Source organism: Coturnix japonica, chromosome 4 (assembly GCF_001577835.2).
Source record: "Coturnix japonica isolate 7356 chromosome 4, Coturnix japonica 2.1, whole genome shotgun sequence".
In the NCBI taxonomy this organism is placed as follows: domain Eukaryota; kingdom Metazoa; phylum Chordata; class Aves; order Galliformes; family Phasianidae; genus Coturnix; species Coturnix japonica.
This window is the reverse complement of record NC_029519.1, coordinates 24,105,582-24,124,277: the sequence shown is the minus strand read 5'-3', so window position 1 is coordinate 24,124,277 and position 18,696 is coordinate 24,105,582. Positions and strand designations below refer to the sequence as shown.

The following is an 18,696-nucleotide window of genomic DNA, read 5'->3' as shown; positions in this document are numbered from 1 at the left end:
TGGATACTTCTATTGAATGTGCAGTCCACAGAAGAAGACTACATATCCAGGAGCAACAGGGTTAATGATAAGTCACGGGACCAGGACGCTGTATAATCCGTTCCCAGGCTGGAGTGCCCTCCTTCTTCTCTCGAACTTCTCGGAGAGTGGGAAGCGTTCCAGCGTGTCGCCTAGAGTTCACAGTAGGCCTCTCGGTTTTCGGGACTCTCCTCTCTGTTTCGTTCATTGTTAGCCTCAATTATATTATATTGTGTTATCTTGTATTTCGGTATCATATTTAGTAAAATAAGTTTTTCTCCTTAGATTGTCGCTGTTTTATCCCACTCCTTTTTCCCCTCCTTTCCGGGCCCGGGAGGGGGCCCACGGGGTGGCTTCCCCTGTCACGGGCATAGGTAAATCTAAGTAACCCGTGACAGATTTTTGGTTGAGATTTTCCCCCTCCTTTCCGGGCCCCGGGAGGGGGGCCCACAGGGTGGCTTCCCCTGTCACGGGCATAGGTAAATCTAAGTAACCCGTGACAGACCGGTGTTAACATCTTTGTAGTCCATGGACAATGGGATCAAGTGCACCCTCAACAAGTTTTCAGACAGCACCAATCTGAGTGGTGCAGGAAGGGATGCCACCAAGGGCGACCTGGGCAGGTTTGAGAGGTGGGCGTGTGCCAGCCTCATCACATTCACCAAGGTTCTGCATCTGGGTTGAGGCAGTCCCAAGCACAGATACAGTTTGGGCAGACAATGAGTTGAGAACAGTCATGAGCATGAAATATTCACCATGAGCCAGTAATGTGTGCTTGCAGCCCAGAAGGCCAACTGTACCCTGGGTTTCAACAAGAGAAGTGTAACCAGCAGGTCGAGGGAGGTGATTCTACCTATCTACCCTGCTCTCATTAGACCCCATCTGGAGACCTGCATCCAGTTCTGCAGCCCCCGGCACAAGGAGATTGAGCTACTGGAGTAGGTCCAGAGGAGAGCTACAAAGATGATCAGACAGCTGGATCACCTCCCCTGTGAGGACAGTCTGAGAAAGCTGGGGCCCTTTAGCCTGGAGAAGAGAAGACTTTGAAGATACCTTACAGTGGCCTTCCAGAACCTGAAGGGGTCCAAATAAGGAAAGCTAGGAGGTGGGGGGCTTTTTATAAGGGCAGGCAGTGACAGGACAAGGGGAATGGCTTTAAACATTAAGAGGCTAGATTTAAACTACATATTAGAAATAAATTCCTTTATAGTGGTGAGACACTGGAACAGGATGCTCAGCGAGGTTGTGAACATCCTCTCCCTGGAAGCACTCATAGAATCACAGAATCATAGAATCACAAGGTTGGAAAGGACCTACAAGATCATCTAGTCCAGCTGTCCTCCCATTACCATTGCTACCGCAAACCACTAAACCATATCTCATAGCTCCTCAGCCAGATGCCTCTTGTACATTGCCGGGACGGTGACTCCACCACCTCCCTGGGCAGCCATTCCAGTGTCTGACCACCCTCTGAGAGACAAACTTCTTTCTCATGTCTAGGCTAAACCTCTTCTGGCACAACTTGCAGCCATTTCCTCAGGTTCCTCAAGTCCAGGCCGGATGGGGCTTTGAGCAACCCAGTCTAGTGGGAGGTGTCCCTGTCTCTAGCAGAGGGGTTGGAACTAGATGATTTTAAAGGTCCTTTCCAACCCAAATTATTTTATGATCTTATGATGCTATATTCTAGAGTAATTAAGTTTTGCCAAAATAAATAAATATATCAGTGAAAATTAGTGCCATCACATAAAATGAAATTTTGAACATTTTGTCTCTACTGTTCTATACACATTTTTCCTCCATTTAACAACATAACTGAATGAAACAAGTTCTTTTGGAAATTACACAGAGAACAGTATCCTTCAACTGCATGTATTTTGACTTAGAAGTGTTAACCTGCCTAATTGCTCCATGAATACCAGCACAACTACTCTCATACCAGAAGTTACAACTTCAGCAATATACACACTTGGAGCACAACACGAAGTAAACTCTTTGACTCAAGTAGAAACAGAAGATCAGTTGCATTTTACACCCTATCTTAAACACTTTCTTTTTTTTAAATTTAACACATTTTCTATTTATAATAAACCTAATGTACTGGTAGACAAAAACTTACAGAAACACTCTTTTACGCTGGCTGCAGTGATTACTGTGTGTTCAGTTACAGAATGATAAAATGGGATACAGTATAAATCAACACTGGCTTTTATAAACTACACTTGTCCATGCCAGATTAAAGTCTCAATTTCATCAGAAATTTTCAACTGTAGGAGGAAGCAATAATGAAACTAAGCTTCTCTGTCACTAATTAAACATTAAAGTAATAATAGCCATGATCAAGGGGAACGAGAGGCTTCTGTACAGGTTTTGGCATAAGACATGCTGAGATACAGTAAAATTACAGAATGCACCAAACATGATTCAGAAAACAGAAAAATTCTGAGAAGCTAATGGAAGTGCCATCTAAATCATATCTGGCAAGAGTAGTATTAAAACCACATCTGTTTTTGGGAATTGGATCTCCTCTTTGAAGAGGAAAGCTACCTTTGGTTATTTGTTGTGGCTGTCATGAAATGAAACATGAAAGTAAAACTGAAATTCACTGTCATATTCCAAATCCCAAGAGACTACCCTCAAAGTGCCTCCCAGTTACAGGAATACAAGATTTCTTTGCATATTTTGAATATATGAGAAAGGAGCATGCTACATCAAAGGCTCTGAGGTCTGGACTTGAAATTCTCAGGATATCAGAATTTCTCACTTTCAGTGAATGGAGAAAAACTAGAATGGAGCAACTGATAGAATTTTAACATGACTTTTCATAACTTTAGATGAATTAAACTCAGCAGCTGAATCTGGTTTTAAATTTACTTAATTTGCAAATCAATGTGAAAACTCCTATTTTGGATGTAATCTGGCTGACATGATTGTACTGAGAAAGTGGTTACTCTCTTTTCCACTTGGAAACACTTTTCCACATATTCTCTACTGTAACACTCTCGTCTTTCTTACCCTAGAAGTACCTGTGTCCACTGGTATTTCTTTTTAATTTCCAGAATTCTACTGAATTATTCAAGATTTTTTAGATATGGGACAACTCAAAATTGATAAATTAGTCTTTCAAAATGATGAGATCCTTGTACAGGACTACAGGCTCTACATCAGTGGGTTTCTAACACTGGAAATTCTTCTTCATGGTTGCAAAATATAAAGTAATAAAGGAGAACTGCTCAGCTACTCCTTGTCAGCTGATGAAAACCATCAGAGTAATGCAAAAGTTTGCATATCTTAAATAGTGTATAGCTGTTATAACAGTCTAAGTGTTCCAGTAAAAGAGTCTGAAGACTAAAATAACTAAGTTACTAAGTGTTCACTTTTCCTAAACCTAATACAGTTTTGAGAGATTTTCATTTCATACATGTTCATTATTTTAAGAGATAAACTAGATGTCTGTGTTGTTACAGAGTATTAATTATGAAAGAATAAGCATTGAAGTTCACCATTGAAAAATACCTTGTCTCAGAATAGCAAAATCTGTATCTAATTCTTAGACTTTAAAAAAGGGATATAAGACCTGGTATGTTGTAGATGTGAGGTAATATGATCACAGTGTCACAGGGAATTGCTAGCAATTTGACAAGTAACATTTAACAGATCTGGTTTTAATAATTTTCAAAGAGCAGCCAGCATCTGAAAATCATTGTATAAACAACCTTAAAATAGAGGAAGAAGAAAAGAAGGAAAAAAAAAAAACTTAAAAGGGACTCCTGACATCTTATTTGTGAATTACAGTTTATGGACTTGAGAGACTGCATGAAGGAGAAAGGCAAATTACTATCAATTTCTTAAACAGTCCTAGAGACAAGATAACCCTGCCTCTTAAATATATTATTTTCACTGAAGTATTAAGACTTATTTCTAAGGTATGTTTAAAACCCTGCACTCTCCACTGACTGACTGCTTACTGCCTGAGTTGGCAGCAGAATTGATGCTCCACATATGCCAGGAACACATTTATTTTAATAGCTCCCTAATGAAATTCTCTTTGAAGACAGTATCCCAAGTTCTGGTAATAACGAGTTCCTTGCAGCACTTCTTCTATCAGCAGTCCCCCTTTTTCTATGAGGCAGTGACATGAGATCACCCAATACCACTGCAAGTCAGCTATGTTTTGTTTGTTTTCTCTTTAACTGTAGCGTGGTTTATAAACATCCAACTCTTCAGCTCAACATTATACAAGGTGCAGAAAGAGTTAGAGCTCCCATAAAAACACATACTTAGGCCTGTAATGATGAATGTTATAAAGGCCTTGCCAAATTTAAGAGTAACAAACAAGTTGCTCTCTTTGCCAATAGACTAGCAGAAGAAGAAAAGAAAAACAAAAAAAAATAAATAAATCTCAAACCACTAAAAAGCAACTTAGCCACCACTGTTTTCTAGTGTACTACTAAAGGCAAGATCTGTATTAATGTATAGTCAGTGAAAGAATTGGAAACAGACTTCATATACACAACCATTTTTCACCTTTTAGGATGAAAAAGGAAAAAAAAAAAAGCAGCTTTTCAAGCTGTCAGTACTAAACAAGTAATCTATAAAACCTGAAGCAGTACACACCTCTCTTCCTCCAACCAAGCTGTTTCTGTATTGTTCCACAGCAACACAGAGCTGAAGAGGATAGCCCTGAGCTGAGCTTGTGCAGCACACATTGAAGAGAATTTTTGACTGTTAGAATGTTTACCTATGGTAAGGAGTTTTGTTCTGCATGTACTTGAAGTTATTTTGATACAACAGGAAAAGTTCAAAACATTCCTCATTCCAGTCATGGATCTGCAGCTAGTAATCACAGAGTATAACTCATGCTTCATTGCTGCTGGTACTTCCATTTGTTTATGCATGCAACACAAGAAATGCAACAGTACTATGTACATGAATCAGAAAGACCATGACTACACTTTGAATAATTTTAAACATCCTCTTCAGTAAAGAGAATATCATTAAAAGACCCTAACTTCCACTTCTGTAACTTACTACAAATTATCTAACAGTTCCCAGGTTTCAGTTTCAGTAATAGTACACAATCTTCCCTGCTAATACAGTTTCCACTACTTACCTCTATGTCAGGCCATTGCATTGTTGAAGTGAGGCAGATGTGTAACCAAGAAACATTCACATGCTCCCTCTTCAGCTACTCCCCATAACTTGCAAGCCTTAGGTAACTTGTAAGTCTCAGAAACAGTTAGGTAGGGCTGTTCACCAGCAGCCACTCTGAGGCCCACAAGATTACAAGGAACAGGTCATTCCTCAAATACTATAACAGCATTCCTATGGAGACTATGTTGGTACCAGCTAGCCTATTCCTATAAAATAAAAAGCTGCAAAAACATCTCCAGCACACAAACAGCATGCTCCTTGAAACCCCTCTATGTTCAAGCAAGCCTCCAAAATTCCCATTTTCTTAAATCCTCCTGGGGTGACTCTTCATTACCAGGTTTTAGAATCTTTGATTTTAGTTTGATTTTAATTTTTACAGGGGTTAACTGAGGAACAAACTGTAGATTACTTGGCACATAGAAATATGCCTATGGAAAATGGTGTAGTAATGATCTTTCTCAGTCTCATTCAAATACATAAATTATTCTGGGATGCTCATGGTTTAATACAAGATAATACTTCAAAATAGAAATAACATTTAATCTCGCTGCAATTCAACCAAATAATACACAATACCTTTTATATGAAATAACTCTCATGCTTATCCACCTTCACCAGTGTTTTGTATTTCTCTGTAATTATGCAAATCTGATGCTGTGGCAGTACACATTTAAACAAAGTTTGTTTTCAGAGAAAGAGAAGAAATGGACTCTTTTTCTAAACCCTTCCTTCCTTATAACAGTATACCCAAAGTTATATTTTCTCAGGGCTGTGTCTTTCCTTTTCAGAACTGCTATGATATTCATACCATCAAATTTCAAAAGGAGGGAGGATCTCCCTCTCCTCACTTCCCATTCCATATGATATATTTTAATTTCCTTTTGTAGCTAAGGGCAAGCATCTTTCCCTTACAATGCACAGACAATAAAGTGATTTTATAGAGAGCAGGATTTATAGAAAGTCAGAAATTAATCAAAAGTAAACAGAATACATAAGAATAAAGTGGGGTATCATAGCATATGCTTTCTGAATCATAATCTTCACTCATTAAAGCTCACTGTGTTATGCAGACAGTATAATCTATAAGTAAGTTATTATGACAAACTGATACTTAGGTCCAAATCTGATTGAACACAATTTTGCTGAAGAATATAGATCATAGAGGTTAAAATATAATGATAATAAATGCAATACAATATTATTCTACCTAGAATACAGCTGAAACATTCAAACTGAATGCTTTGGAATGGTTTTTAGCTGTTGTGACATGGTAAAGAACCTAAGCACAAGATTTTTCCATGAGAAGAAAGGTACTTCTTGTGTACATGCAGTCAGTATTGCATTCTGCCAGTCACCCTAATCTCTGAGAAATCAGATTTATATATGGAGGTATACAATATACCGGAAAGCACTTAAAAAACCACAAGCTTATTTTAGCAAAGTCTGGAACATGTTATTGCAAAACTTATGTATTTATCTTTGAGATAAGTGAGCAATTGGCAGATAATTCACCAGCTGCACTCTTCCTTCTGACAATGGACTGTAATTTCCAGGAAGGTACTTTATTTGAACTCTGTCATATTTTTAATGATCAGGACAACAAACCCAAGAGTATTTAGGGGGTTAGATTTCCAAACGAAAAATGTCTTGGCTAATTATAAGATTGCAGGTAAAATTTCTGGTGGTTTTTTTTTTTTTTTTTTTTTTTCCCCAACAAGATAATCAGTGTGTTAAATTCAGGAAGATTAACATAAATGATGAGGTTCAGGATCATGGAATCCTTAGAGTTGAAAAGGACATTCAGAGGTCATCTAATAGAATTCCCTTGCAGTGAACAGGGACATGCATAGCTAGATCAGGTTGCCCAGAGCCTGATCCAGCTTCACAGTGAAAGTCTCCAGGGACAGGACATTCACATCTCTAAGCAATCTGTTCCAGTACCTCTCCACTCTCACCATAAAAGACTTTTTCCTTATATTCAAACTCACTGAAAATATTGAAATGCCACTATCAGTCACCTCAGAGCCAGGTTGAACAACCCCAGCTCTTTCAAGATGTTCTCATAGGAGAGAACACTCCGGGCACACTCCAAAAGGTCCATATCACTCATGTACTGACTCCACATACAGCACTCCAAGTAAGTCCTCACCAACACACAGCAGTGGAGCAGGATCATAGAACCACAGAATCACTAAGGTTGGAAAAGATCTCTAAGATTTTATTTTAGCCAACTACTCATCTATCTTAGTCCAACCATTCATCTGCCTTCAACATTTCCTACTAAGCATGTCCTTCAGTACAACATCTATACATCCCTTCATATGCTGGCTATGCTTTTTTTGATGTACTCCAGGATACAGTTGGCTTTCTGGGCTGTGAGGGAACAATTGCTGACTCACATCCAGCTTCTCATCCACCAGTACCCCCAGGTCTTTTTTTGGCAGAGTTGTGCTCAGTCCTTTCATCCCAATGTCACAGGGATGTCTGTAAGGTCAGAATAATGTGAAGATGGTATTAATGCAAGAAGGATGGTGATAAATGTCCAAAAGATTACCTATAGGAAAAACTCACCAGTATAGAAGCCACCAGTCTAGCTGGAAAACACAAAGGTAATCCCCACAGAGGAGCAGTAACCAAGAGATGCAACCTTAGTGATGGTCAGCTCTTAAATGAAGTCTAAAAGAGGTGGAGTCAAGCTCCACCACTTCTGGAAGCACAGCTGAATTACTCTCACCTGTGTTCCCCCAGCTGACCTGACAATCACGTTAGCTGATTAATCAGAGGTTCAGGCTGTGATTACCAGTTTCCCATACATATTTCATAGACTGAAGTTTAAGAAGAAGATGATGGATAAGCAGGATAGTAAAAGTCAGGAATTTGTGAGTTCTGTTTTCTGAAACACATTGGTTTGCTTTAAGGGGTATCTTTTCTTTTAGTCTTCTAAATCTTTTCAGTTAACAGAGAGATAATTGCATAGGTATTTTTGGTACTGTGATTCTTGGAAAAATTTAATAGTCAATTCCACAAGAAAATTCAGGACACCAAAAGCAAAGAAGTATATGTGTAGATTTTCAGTCTTAGTATAATGGTATTGCTGCAAGATCATGACACAAGAACAACCCTCTTGGATCCCTCTGAATGAACACCTAGTTCAGTAGTCTCCTGTCCGATAGTGGATAAGTGGGAAAAGCCAGGTAAGAGCCTCCTTAAGCAGAGCCAGTTAGCAGTTCCAGAATTCATTTTCCTGCAAGTCTCTCAGCTTCAGGTAGTGTTTTCATATACTGTCTCGCTCCAATTTATAGGATGGAGAAGAGGTTCTTTGATATATGTATACCAGGCGTGAGATAAAGAAACAACCGTTCAAATGTTGGTCCAACCAATTTAGTAATAGTAATAGCAATAGTCTCGTGCGGGTTGGAAGGGACCTTAGAGATCATCAAGTCCAACCCGCAGGATTCGAGCCTCTGTGCTGAAGAGCGGCACTTCTACCACTTGCGCCACAGGGGGATTCGAACACCCAGACCTCAGTGTTGCAACGCGGCACTTCTACCACTGCGCCACCGGGGCACACAAATCTTAATCAGGGAGATGGAGAAGGGGAGGACAGACAATTTAGGGTGATGGGGAAGGGAAGGTGGACGATAGGAAAGATACACAGAAGCAAGAATTGCGTAAAGTGGGGATAACCACCACCAGGATCCAGCAGCGGTCCTGTTCTGGTGGTCTGAGGCAAAAGCACAGGGGAGATCAGCAGCAGAAGGGAGCAGCAGCAGAGTGGCTGGCCACAAGCAGCAAGCTGGTGCAGTGCAGAGCAGGTGGTGAAGAAAGCAGCAAACCCAGGAGAGTACGTTGGCAGCAGCAGAGCTGCAGCAAGGGATCTGAAGCCAGACACCTTCTTGTTCTTCAGCACGCAGGCATCTTCTTCAGCAAGCAGGGGTCAGGTCATGAAGAATCTGATCTCAGAAACCCTTTTGTTCACGTTGTAAGGAATCTGCTATCAGAAAACCTAACTTCATGCTTGTCAGTCCCTCTTTTATCCTCATTTTTCCCAGCCTATGTGACATCCCTGGGGGCATCCCCGGAGATGGCCATCTTCCTCGAGATAAGCCCACACAAAAGATTGCTTCCCGGCCATTCATCTCCAGCTTCTCTCTCTCCTTGCCCCTGGCCTTGTCCATCTGTGTTCCTCAGACAAAGGATTTCTCAACCCTTGACCAGGACTTGTTTGGACTTGTTCATCTGTGTCCTTCAGCAAGCTTTGAGTCAAAGGCATAACAGAATAATCTAATACACAAATGCATTATTTTCTTAAAAAATAAAAATATAATAATAATAACAACAAAAACAAACAAGCAAACAAAAAAAGATTTTAAAAAAAGGATAAATTTCCACTGCAGTTAGCAGCAATATCCTAAAATTATATATGTGGAAAATTCACAGCCTCTTTGACAGGATTGGGGTACTTATCATTTAACCATTAAGTTCTGGCTCCATTTGAAAGAGACACAGTGGATGTTTCACGCAGGAACTGTGGCATTCTTCAGCATTGCTAGAGTTTTGGTAATTTCACTACAGGCTGATATAATATGCTATCTCATCTGGTCTACTTCAAAAATCAGAGTCCTGTGATATAGGCACATGCAAATTCAAGTCAGATTATTTGAAATTACTATTAATTGCATCTGCAATTATAACATCTATGAATCCATCATGAGCCAGCTAGCTATACACCATCTATTTCCTCTGTTCTAAAGAACCATTAAATATCTTTCTAGTACATTAAGTACATAGCAGAGAACAGTGACAAGAAATCACGATATTTTCAGAAAAAATAATTTCAAGAGCCACAAAGAAAAACATATTTACTTTAATCACATTAGGCGTGATATATTTCTCAGCATGCTCTTTGCATTTAAAGTATGCTAGGAATTGGGCACTTCTCAGCATAGAACTGAGTGATTTCAGATTTGTGTGCCCCTGTGGTGTGAAGTCATCTACACTAATCAAATTGCCGGAGAAAAAAAGAAAGAAAATGAAGTGATTTAGTCTATGTGGTCATTTCAAGCATTAAATGACTTACAATTGTTTTAGATCAAATATTCAAATTTCCTTCAGCAATTAACCAGAAGAGTGAGAGTTCTAGAGAGTTTTATTAGTGGAACTGTAAGCTGGGTTATGTGGAGTTCAGTCCCAAGATAACAGAAGTAGATAATCAAAAGTTTAATTCATTTTGAATTGCACTAAAACCTCTTCAAGTGTTAGTTTCTGTTTATTATTGTACTGAAATTATAATAAATTTATCCTCTTATTTGAGATTGTAAGTACAGTTTTGTCTTTCATGAGGCATTTGAAAGCAATCATGCAGCAGATTACCACAGTATTACTGCTGATCGCACCCAGAAATGCTTCCACAGATCCTCCACAGATGATAGCAGTTGTGACATCCCAGAGCATGCTTATGCAAGGCTGAGGAGGACAAAAAGAGACATGATCGGATTCTCACTGTGCTAACATTGGTAAAAAGTTCTCTGGTTCTATGACCACAGCATTACACTCAATTTTGCTAAGATAATTAACTAATGTATCTACATTGCCTCCAGGATTACCTTTGCATGGCACTATATATATCACTAAATATGCGTACTTGGGAAACATTTATATGAAATTCAAATGCATGGCACAAATGTTTCACAAACATGACTATTTCCAGACTCCAGTGAGGTGACCTTGTGACCTCACTTTCCATCTTGAGACAACATTTAGTCTTGATCTTTATGAATCTCCTGAAAAAAAATGAAAAGTGACATGGTAGATGTTCCCTCCCCGTAGACTTTCAAAGCCAAACTGGATCAGGCCCTGGGCAACCTGATCTAGCTGTGGTGTCTCTGTTCATTGCAGGGGAGTTGGACTAGGTGATCTTTAATTCTTCAAATTCTAATGACTTTATAATTCTATGATTCTATGTTGGACTAGAATTTAAAGTGTCTTGGGCTCCATAATATTTACATATAAAAGAGTGTGGGACCCAGGGAGTGTCACACAGACTAAAAATGGGTATCCTCCTAGATGTCAAGCATTACAATTTGCCAAGAAAATATACAGGCTATACTGGATGCTGAGCTTTTTAACATACATTGTTTCTTCCTTCAAACCTTAGAGAACTGTGTTCTTTATTTAGCTGAAGCAGTTCGCCAGTATCTAAACTTGCAAGCTTAACAGTGTTTTGATTTCAGAGGTATACAGTATTGTTTCAATTTAGACAAAGAGATGGCTCAGCATCTACATGAATCCATGTAGACTTGAGCAGTTTTTTGAGCACGAATTTCATCATCAGCATTCAGCAAATTTCAGCACTCCCATACTTGCATTTCCTTCAGAAAATGTTTTGGAGGGATTAAAACATTACTGCTCAAGCTATAACTAGGGTAAAAGGCTGTAATGTGCTACTTTATCCTCTTCTATATTTTGTATTTTTATTGAAGATGAAACTTTACTCATCTGGGATTTATCTATTGTTGAGTATCTGCAGAGGGGTATATTCATTGAAGAAACATATTTGCCTCTTTACATTTCAGCCAATCATATCCAAAGCAGTAGACATGGAGCAATGTAATACATGAGAGTAGGTTACCTAAGATCACTAGTAGATCAGAGAAGGTCATAGACTAAATATAATTGTGGTGCCAGGCTTTTAAAATAGGCAGTGTTTATTCTAGCTTCATTTGGCAAGCAAACATAGTTCATAGTACTTCAAGTTGACTTTTTGCAGCATCATATTTTTTTAATTGCAACAGCGAACTGGATGAGTTAAGTAGCTCCTGATTTCCTTTTTCAGTAAGCCCTTCAGACTGAGAGGAAAAGCCTTCTTAAGCCTGTGGCAGAACAATGCTTGCAGCAAAGCTGTGCCTGAATTAGCTACCTATCCCCAGCTCCCATTTATGGGACTTCTGGGTAGGGAAGGACTGTATCATGGTTCCAAGTATACTTTGGAGTAAAAGGCAACAACAAAATGAAGGACCTAAAATTATCAGTACAATTCAGGATTTATTTTTTTTCTTATTATTTTTTATTCTCTAAGTGTGCAAGTACAAATTTACACAGATGTGAGTACCTATATAGTTAAAATATTATATTTAGATGATTCTTTCGGAACTTCTAGGTTATGCTATAAAGTATTTTAATGTGCACTGTTATGTTTTCCCCTCTAAACAAAATGCTTTTTTTTTTTTCCTCATCATGCATTACTCCAGAAGGAATGACTTAAAAAAATGTGGTTAGGTATTACAATCTTCAAATGATGGTGCAGTGCATCCTTAGATTTTAATTTGTTTTTTGTTTTGTTTTATTTTGTTTTTCATCTTGTGCTTCGTTAGAATTAGACACGTATAATAATTACAGATAGCAAAGACTGAATTATCTATTCAGAAGATAATCATGCTTCAAGGAGACACTTGTATAACGTTCATTAATAGTTTTATGTCTTATAACTGAAGGATAAAAATCTGCACTTTATATTTCTATGGTCTCAAATTTATCAAACACAAAATGGCCTTAGTTAATCAGGGCCGCAGTATTACAGCCACCAGAATTTTTCAGTTTTCATGGATCTCAACATTTTTTTCTGAAAGTGGCTGCTTTTGCTACACTGAATTTAGGAGAATGAGCAGGGAACAGTTTCTTTATTTAAATAACAGAACACTATAAGGACATCTATCAACCCCAAGGAGCATTTGTCATATCTGAAAATCAGTCGTGCTACTAAAATTACCTTTTCAATACCTACCACAAAAACTATTTATGTATCTTCTGTACTACTTCAGTATTTAAATACTTACATAAATAAATGAAATCTAAGTCACCACTCTGCCAACCTTACTGCTTGTTTCTTCCCTAAAACAGAACTATTAGTTCATTCACATTCTTTTCATATAACGGAAAGTTTCAATGAGTCAAATAATTTTCAATATTTACAGTGGAGATGAGTATAACAACAGATAAGCCTTCACGACTTATTTACACACATACATTATAACATTTTCTTTATGATTACCTTCCATTCTGCCTCTGCCTTATGCATTCTAATATCTTGGATTTTGTTGGTTTCTTTTTTGCCTGAAACCGTGTTCAGCAAACAATTTTTTTCAGATTTCTACAATGGCAATAATTTAACTGCTCTGAAACAGTTTTGAAGTCTGGAAGTTGTTCTGTAATCTTTCTATCTTTTGTGCTCTACTTTGCATTCAGGTTCTATTTTTCATTTTGTAATCAACTCTAATTGTTATACCAGTTCTTCTGAACTACATTTCCACATTCCCCAGGCATCACTCAGCTAGGTACTTTCACTGTCCACTCTTTACATTTACATTTGCCATCCATTGAAAATCCTCATTCATCTCATCCACCTCTTTTCCCCTGACATTCACATCTGAGTTCTGTTTCCGCATGTTTTCCTGACAGAATCGCTGACAATACTTTACATGCATTAGCAAAATAGGCTTTTATCCATTGAGTCTAGCATTTCCATTTTAATATATGTACTTAAAGATAGGCTTTCCTTCTTTTCATATATTTCATTAGTTATTCTGGACATTTGCTTTGGCCATTCCTATGTTCCTCAAATATATTTACTGTTATTTAGTTTACATTCCTGGTATTTGGCTAGTGTAGGTCAGATTTTGAAGGATTTCTTCTTCATTCAATCACTTACGATTGCTGTTTACCTATGTAAATTTCTTCCTCGTCTTCCGATTTCTCATTTTGTTCAGCAGCACAGTACCTCCTGAGACACCATTACTGTTTCCTTAAGTGGAATAAAGGCTATGTATAAGGAGTTTACTTTTCCTCAGGGCATTCTTGATGAGCTCTCTCATTTTATTAAATTTGTCTTTCTGAAGTTTATTGTCATTCTTGTACTTTAATATACATAACTTCTGCACAATACAGATTCTAATTATATTGTGATTACCATTGTTTTGTAGCTCTGGTAGTACTACAATTTAAATGAACAGCTATGTTCTACTTTTATGACTGTAAGAGGTGTTCACACCACTTAACCCAGCTAAATTCAAATACAATTTGCCTATGTTCCCTGCATTGTCGATAAAAACATAAATTCACCTTCAGGAGGTGATTCAGGAAAACTAACACTTGCCAATATGCAAACCATATATCTAATCTGAGGAATATTATTTCAGTCTCCATTCAACTCACCTAGTTCACTACTTTCATCCTTGCAGAGTGTACATAGCCTTGGAGAGCCATGACTTTCTGAGTGTATCTCCGTCTGACCCACGGAGCCAAAACAGAAGTAGTCAGGTATTTCTCAAGCAGTTAGAAGAAAAATGTAACCTGCTCTAATCAGATAGCTACTAAATAATAATGTTGTAATTTTTAATTAGGTTGTCTCTTTAAAAAAAGAACAATTTGTTTGAATAATGTATTTATATCGTCATAACAAGATAAAACCTCACGCTATCTGGGAGTCAAGTTACCCACGTGTTTTCAAAAGGGAGCAGCATTTCTCTATATAATTATCAGAGCTACTACATGATATACCCAATGATTTGAAACTAACGTATGTCAAGCAAGTTTTTAAAATATCCCTTTCTATATGTATATATATGAGGGAGACTTTATTGTGGCCTTCCAGTACTTGAAGGGAGCATATGAACAGGAAGGGAATGGCTGTTTACGAGGGTGGATAGTGATAGGTTAAGGGGGAATGGTTTTAAACTGTGACAGGAGAGAATTTTGTTAGATATTAGGAGGAAGTATTTTCACGCAGAGGGGGGTGACACACTGGAACAGGCTGCCTACGGAGGTTGTAGAGGAATCCCTGGAGGCATTCAAGGCCAAGCTAGATGTGGCTCTGGGCAGCCTGGTCTAGTGGCAGGCAACCCTGCACATAGCAGCGGTGTTCATATTAGATGATCATTATGGTCCTTTTTAACCCAGGCCATTCTATGATCCTATTATTCTACACACACATGCATAACACACATTGATTGGTTTTGGGAAGATTACCTGATGCTGAAGACTTAAGGAGAGTTAGCAGTTGTGTCAGCTGTCAGCTGTATGAACTTGATGTCCTTTGATTAAACAGCACTGCCACTTACACTTGTGTAGCCAAGCAACCATAGGTAGTCATCACTATCAGAAGACAGATGTGTAAGTTCCAGCTCACAAAAAAAATTAGGAAAATAGTGGGGCACCAATCTCCTTCTCCTACAACAACAACAACAACAACAACAAAGAGTTGAATAAGATATTTAGAGGCAACAAAAATTTGTTTCCTCTGCAAATGCCTTGAAAAATGTTATAAATAAATCATTAGTTTCAGCAGTGCTCAACTTTCGGGACCATAGCCACAACAGAATGAAAGGAGCCAACTCTTGGTACTCTGGGACAGCAAAAGCATGTATTTATCTGAAACACCAAGCTCCTATGTGCAGAAACAAGCTTCTGGGAACAGGTATTTCATCAGCTACTCACTGATGACAATTATGAGATATTTACAATTCGAAAACAATTCAGATGGAGCTCTCTCTCTATGAAACTTTAATGAGCAGCATGTTTTGTTGGAAGTGTCATAAAACTTTCATCAAAGTTCAAAATATTCCCAAGAAAACAGCTCTGTCTTTGACAAGAAGATCAGAAATTTGCAGTTTAGATCAAACAGTGTGAAGAGGAGAAGAAATGTCGTCTGTTATAATTATTAGGATACGATAATTATACTTTTACAAGCTCAGAAAATTTTGAAAAAGCAGCTCAGTAAACATTGTAAAATCCAGCATTAAGGTTAGCTTTCATAGTCTTCCTTTAAAGGATGATAAACAAACTCACAGTAGCTAAAAGCCTAACAGTAATAGTAAGAAACAGAATATTGGTTTTTGGTAATGTAATTGAGAGCAGGACCACAGTCACTAGCAAAAATAATTTGTACTTTGACTTCATTTTGGAACAGTACTTTTTCCAAATAGTTTCAATTCCTTAACTACTTGCAAGGGCAAAACACTGACTTTGTACTATAGGGGCAGGCAGTCCTGAGCTCATTGGACTTTACAGCAGTTCTTAATTGTTAACCTGAAAGCAGTTGGAACAAAAATGAGACAGGCAGCTCCTCTATTCATTGGCTGCATTAATAATTGAATAGATGGCCCTTATGATCTTTAGGGCATTAAGAGCTCAAACAAATCAAGGCCCAAATAAGATATAAGTATTTTTAGTATGAAAAGTTAGTATATAATTAAAGAAAGGGGGGGAAAAATAAACAAACTACAAGAACAAATGCTTAGTATGAAAACAGCCATAACATCGCAAGACAGAACATAAAAGCAAATCCCATGTGGTCAATATAAATATGATTATGGGTGTTCCTTTTCGTTACTACACTCAGGTTAATGATGAACAAATTCCAACTTTTGTCTTCATGACAAAAATAGTGTTTACAGAAGATTTTTACAGTGTTCTTTTAGCTCCCCCTTCCTACAGCCTGCGCTTACCCTTCCATCCTATCTTTTCTGTTCTTTAAGTTAGAAAAATCACTACCTCCTGATCTCCAAAACCACCATATTCAGAAGACTTGTTTCAGAAGATACAAACACATAGGTATAAAGGTACACAGCAGTGCATACTGAAATAACTTTTAGACACAAAAAATAATATTAAATAAAAAACTTTACATTGGAAGCAACCAATATTTTCCTGTCTTTCTATAGGGGGATGGTGACAAGGCTACATACTATGTTAGGTAGTTTTGGCTTGATCTTATCGCTTGTTTTATTCAAGACATTCTCTGAACACCAAGATGATTATCTGCTTTGTTAGTTCCATCAGATTTAATAAATATTGCCTCAACTTTGCCTTCCTAGAAACTTGGCTTGCCAGACCTTTTTTGGTGATTTCTCCAGAGCTAAAAAAGTCTCTAGTTTGCACCTTGAACTTGCTGTGTCTGCAAGAAGAGTTTCACTCTCAGTTTGATGCCACAGTCCTCTTCATGAAATAAGCCATTTTATTCAATGGGAACACTGGACAGCAACTGTAGACTCCTGTATTCCTAATACCAGAATGTTTTGTTTTAAAAGTGGGTGATGAAGTTAAAATATTCTTTGTTGCTACTTGCATTTTATTTAGTTATTTTATTATTTTATGGAACTGTTTTAAGCACAATCTACATTTTTTCCTACAGTACAACAGAAACTTATGATCTCATTCCTTCCTTCCTTCCAGTCTTCCAGAACTTAGAAGAGCCTATATTCAGAAAGCAGGCTGGCTTTTTACAACAGGCAGACTGTGAACGGACAAGGTGAAATTGTTTTCAGCTACAGGAGAGGAGATCTAGATTGGATGTTAGGCAGAAATTTTTCACTCGGAGGGGGGTGAGGTGGTGGCACATGCTGCCCAGAGAAGCTGTAGATGGTCTGTCTCTGAAGACACCCATGGCCAGGTTGTATGGGGTCCTGGGCAACCCGATCTGTCAGCTGGCAACCGTGTCAACAGCAGAGGGAGAGCAACTAGATAGGCTTTAAGGTTCTTTCCAGCCCCAGTCACTCTAAGATTTTACAGCAAGCTGTGCTGGGTTCTGGTCTTTGAATTAGCTTTTTCACTGCTTGACTTGTCCTTGAACATCACTAGATTTTGGTTTCTGATACTCTCCCCTGCCCTCCAGTTTGCTTTTCTAGCTGTATTCCATGCTGAAAATTCTTAAGAGCTATGTATTATATATTCAAAATGTCTAGTTAGTGAAATAATTTCACAAAATACTGTTTGAGCTGCAGCACCAGGGAGCTTCCCCACTAACACTCAAAGGAACAGAGGAATTGGTGCACACACCAATTCTGGTGCAGTCAAGGGGCCCCTGACTTCACCTCATGCTCACACTGTCAGGACCAAAGCTGCAAAATGGAAGCTATAAGAATGAGACTGGGTTATTCATCTTCAAATCATTTCATTTCATCATTGCTCCAGCAGAGATGCTTAGGGCATTTTCTATCTCTTGAATGAAAAACAATCTTGTAAATAGATATAGGTATTTCACAACATACCTTTTTGCTAGGCTGCTTTTTCAGTCTTTGCACTTCTTTTTCTCTGTTGAGATTGCATTTCTAAAAGCTTATGCTTTGGTACACTTATGCTTGTGTACCACAGACCTGTATTATTCAGTAAATATTTATGTATTATCTTCAAAATGCCTGGGTTAACAGCTGCAGAAAAGCAATGTAAATCTTTTCCTCGTCATATATATTCAGAAGATAAACTAAAATAACTGAAGTTTTCTGAATGTTCTGGAAGACTCGAGAGACAAGCAGAGGTGGGATACCTACAGCGCAAGACTTCCAATAAGAATAGAAGGGGTCATTGAATTAAAGACTGTTGTGGAAAACTACTTGTTAATTCAAGAGAGAGATGAAAATGGATTCATTTAATTATGCACTTGGGTATATAAAAAAGGGTCCTGAACACATATTACAAAGAAGCAAAGTTATGCTAGTTAAAAGTTTTTCTCCTCTTACACAGATCTCTAAGCTT

At 38.1% G+C, this 18,696-nt stretch overlaps 1 long non-coding RNA gene across 2 annotated transcripts in view; it reads right to left on the bottom strand.

The window, feature by feature from the left end:
• The window catches only part of LOC107313123, a 36,414-nt gene extending 27,827 nt beyond the window's left edge, over positions 1 to 8,587 (bottom strand). For both annotated transcript variants that reach the window (XR_001554817.2, XR_001554819.2), the window contains exons 1-2: positions 7,741 to 8,587; positions 7,569 to 7,653 (exon numbers count right to left, since the gene is read on the bottom strand). This is a non-coding gene — a long non-coding RNA (uncharacterized LOC107313123). The remainder of the gene's footprint in view (positions 1 to 7,568; positions 7,654 to 7,740) is intronic.
• Between the last annotated feature and the right edge of the window lie 10,109 nt (positions 8,588 to 18,696).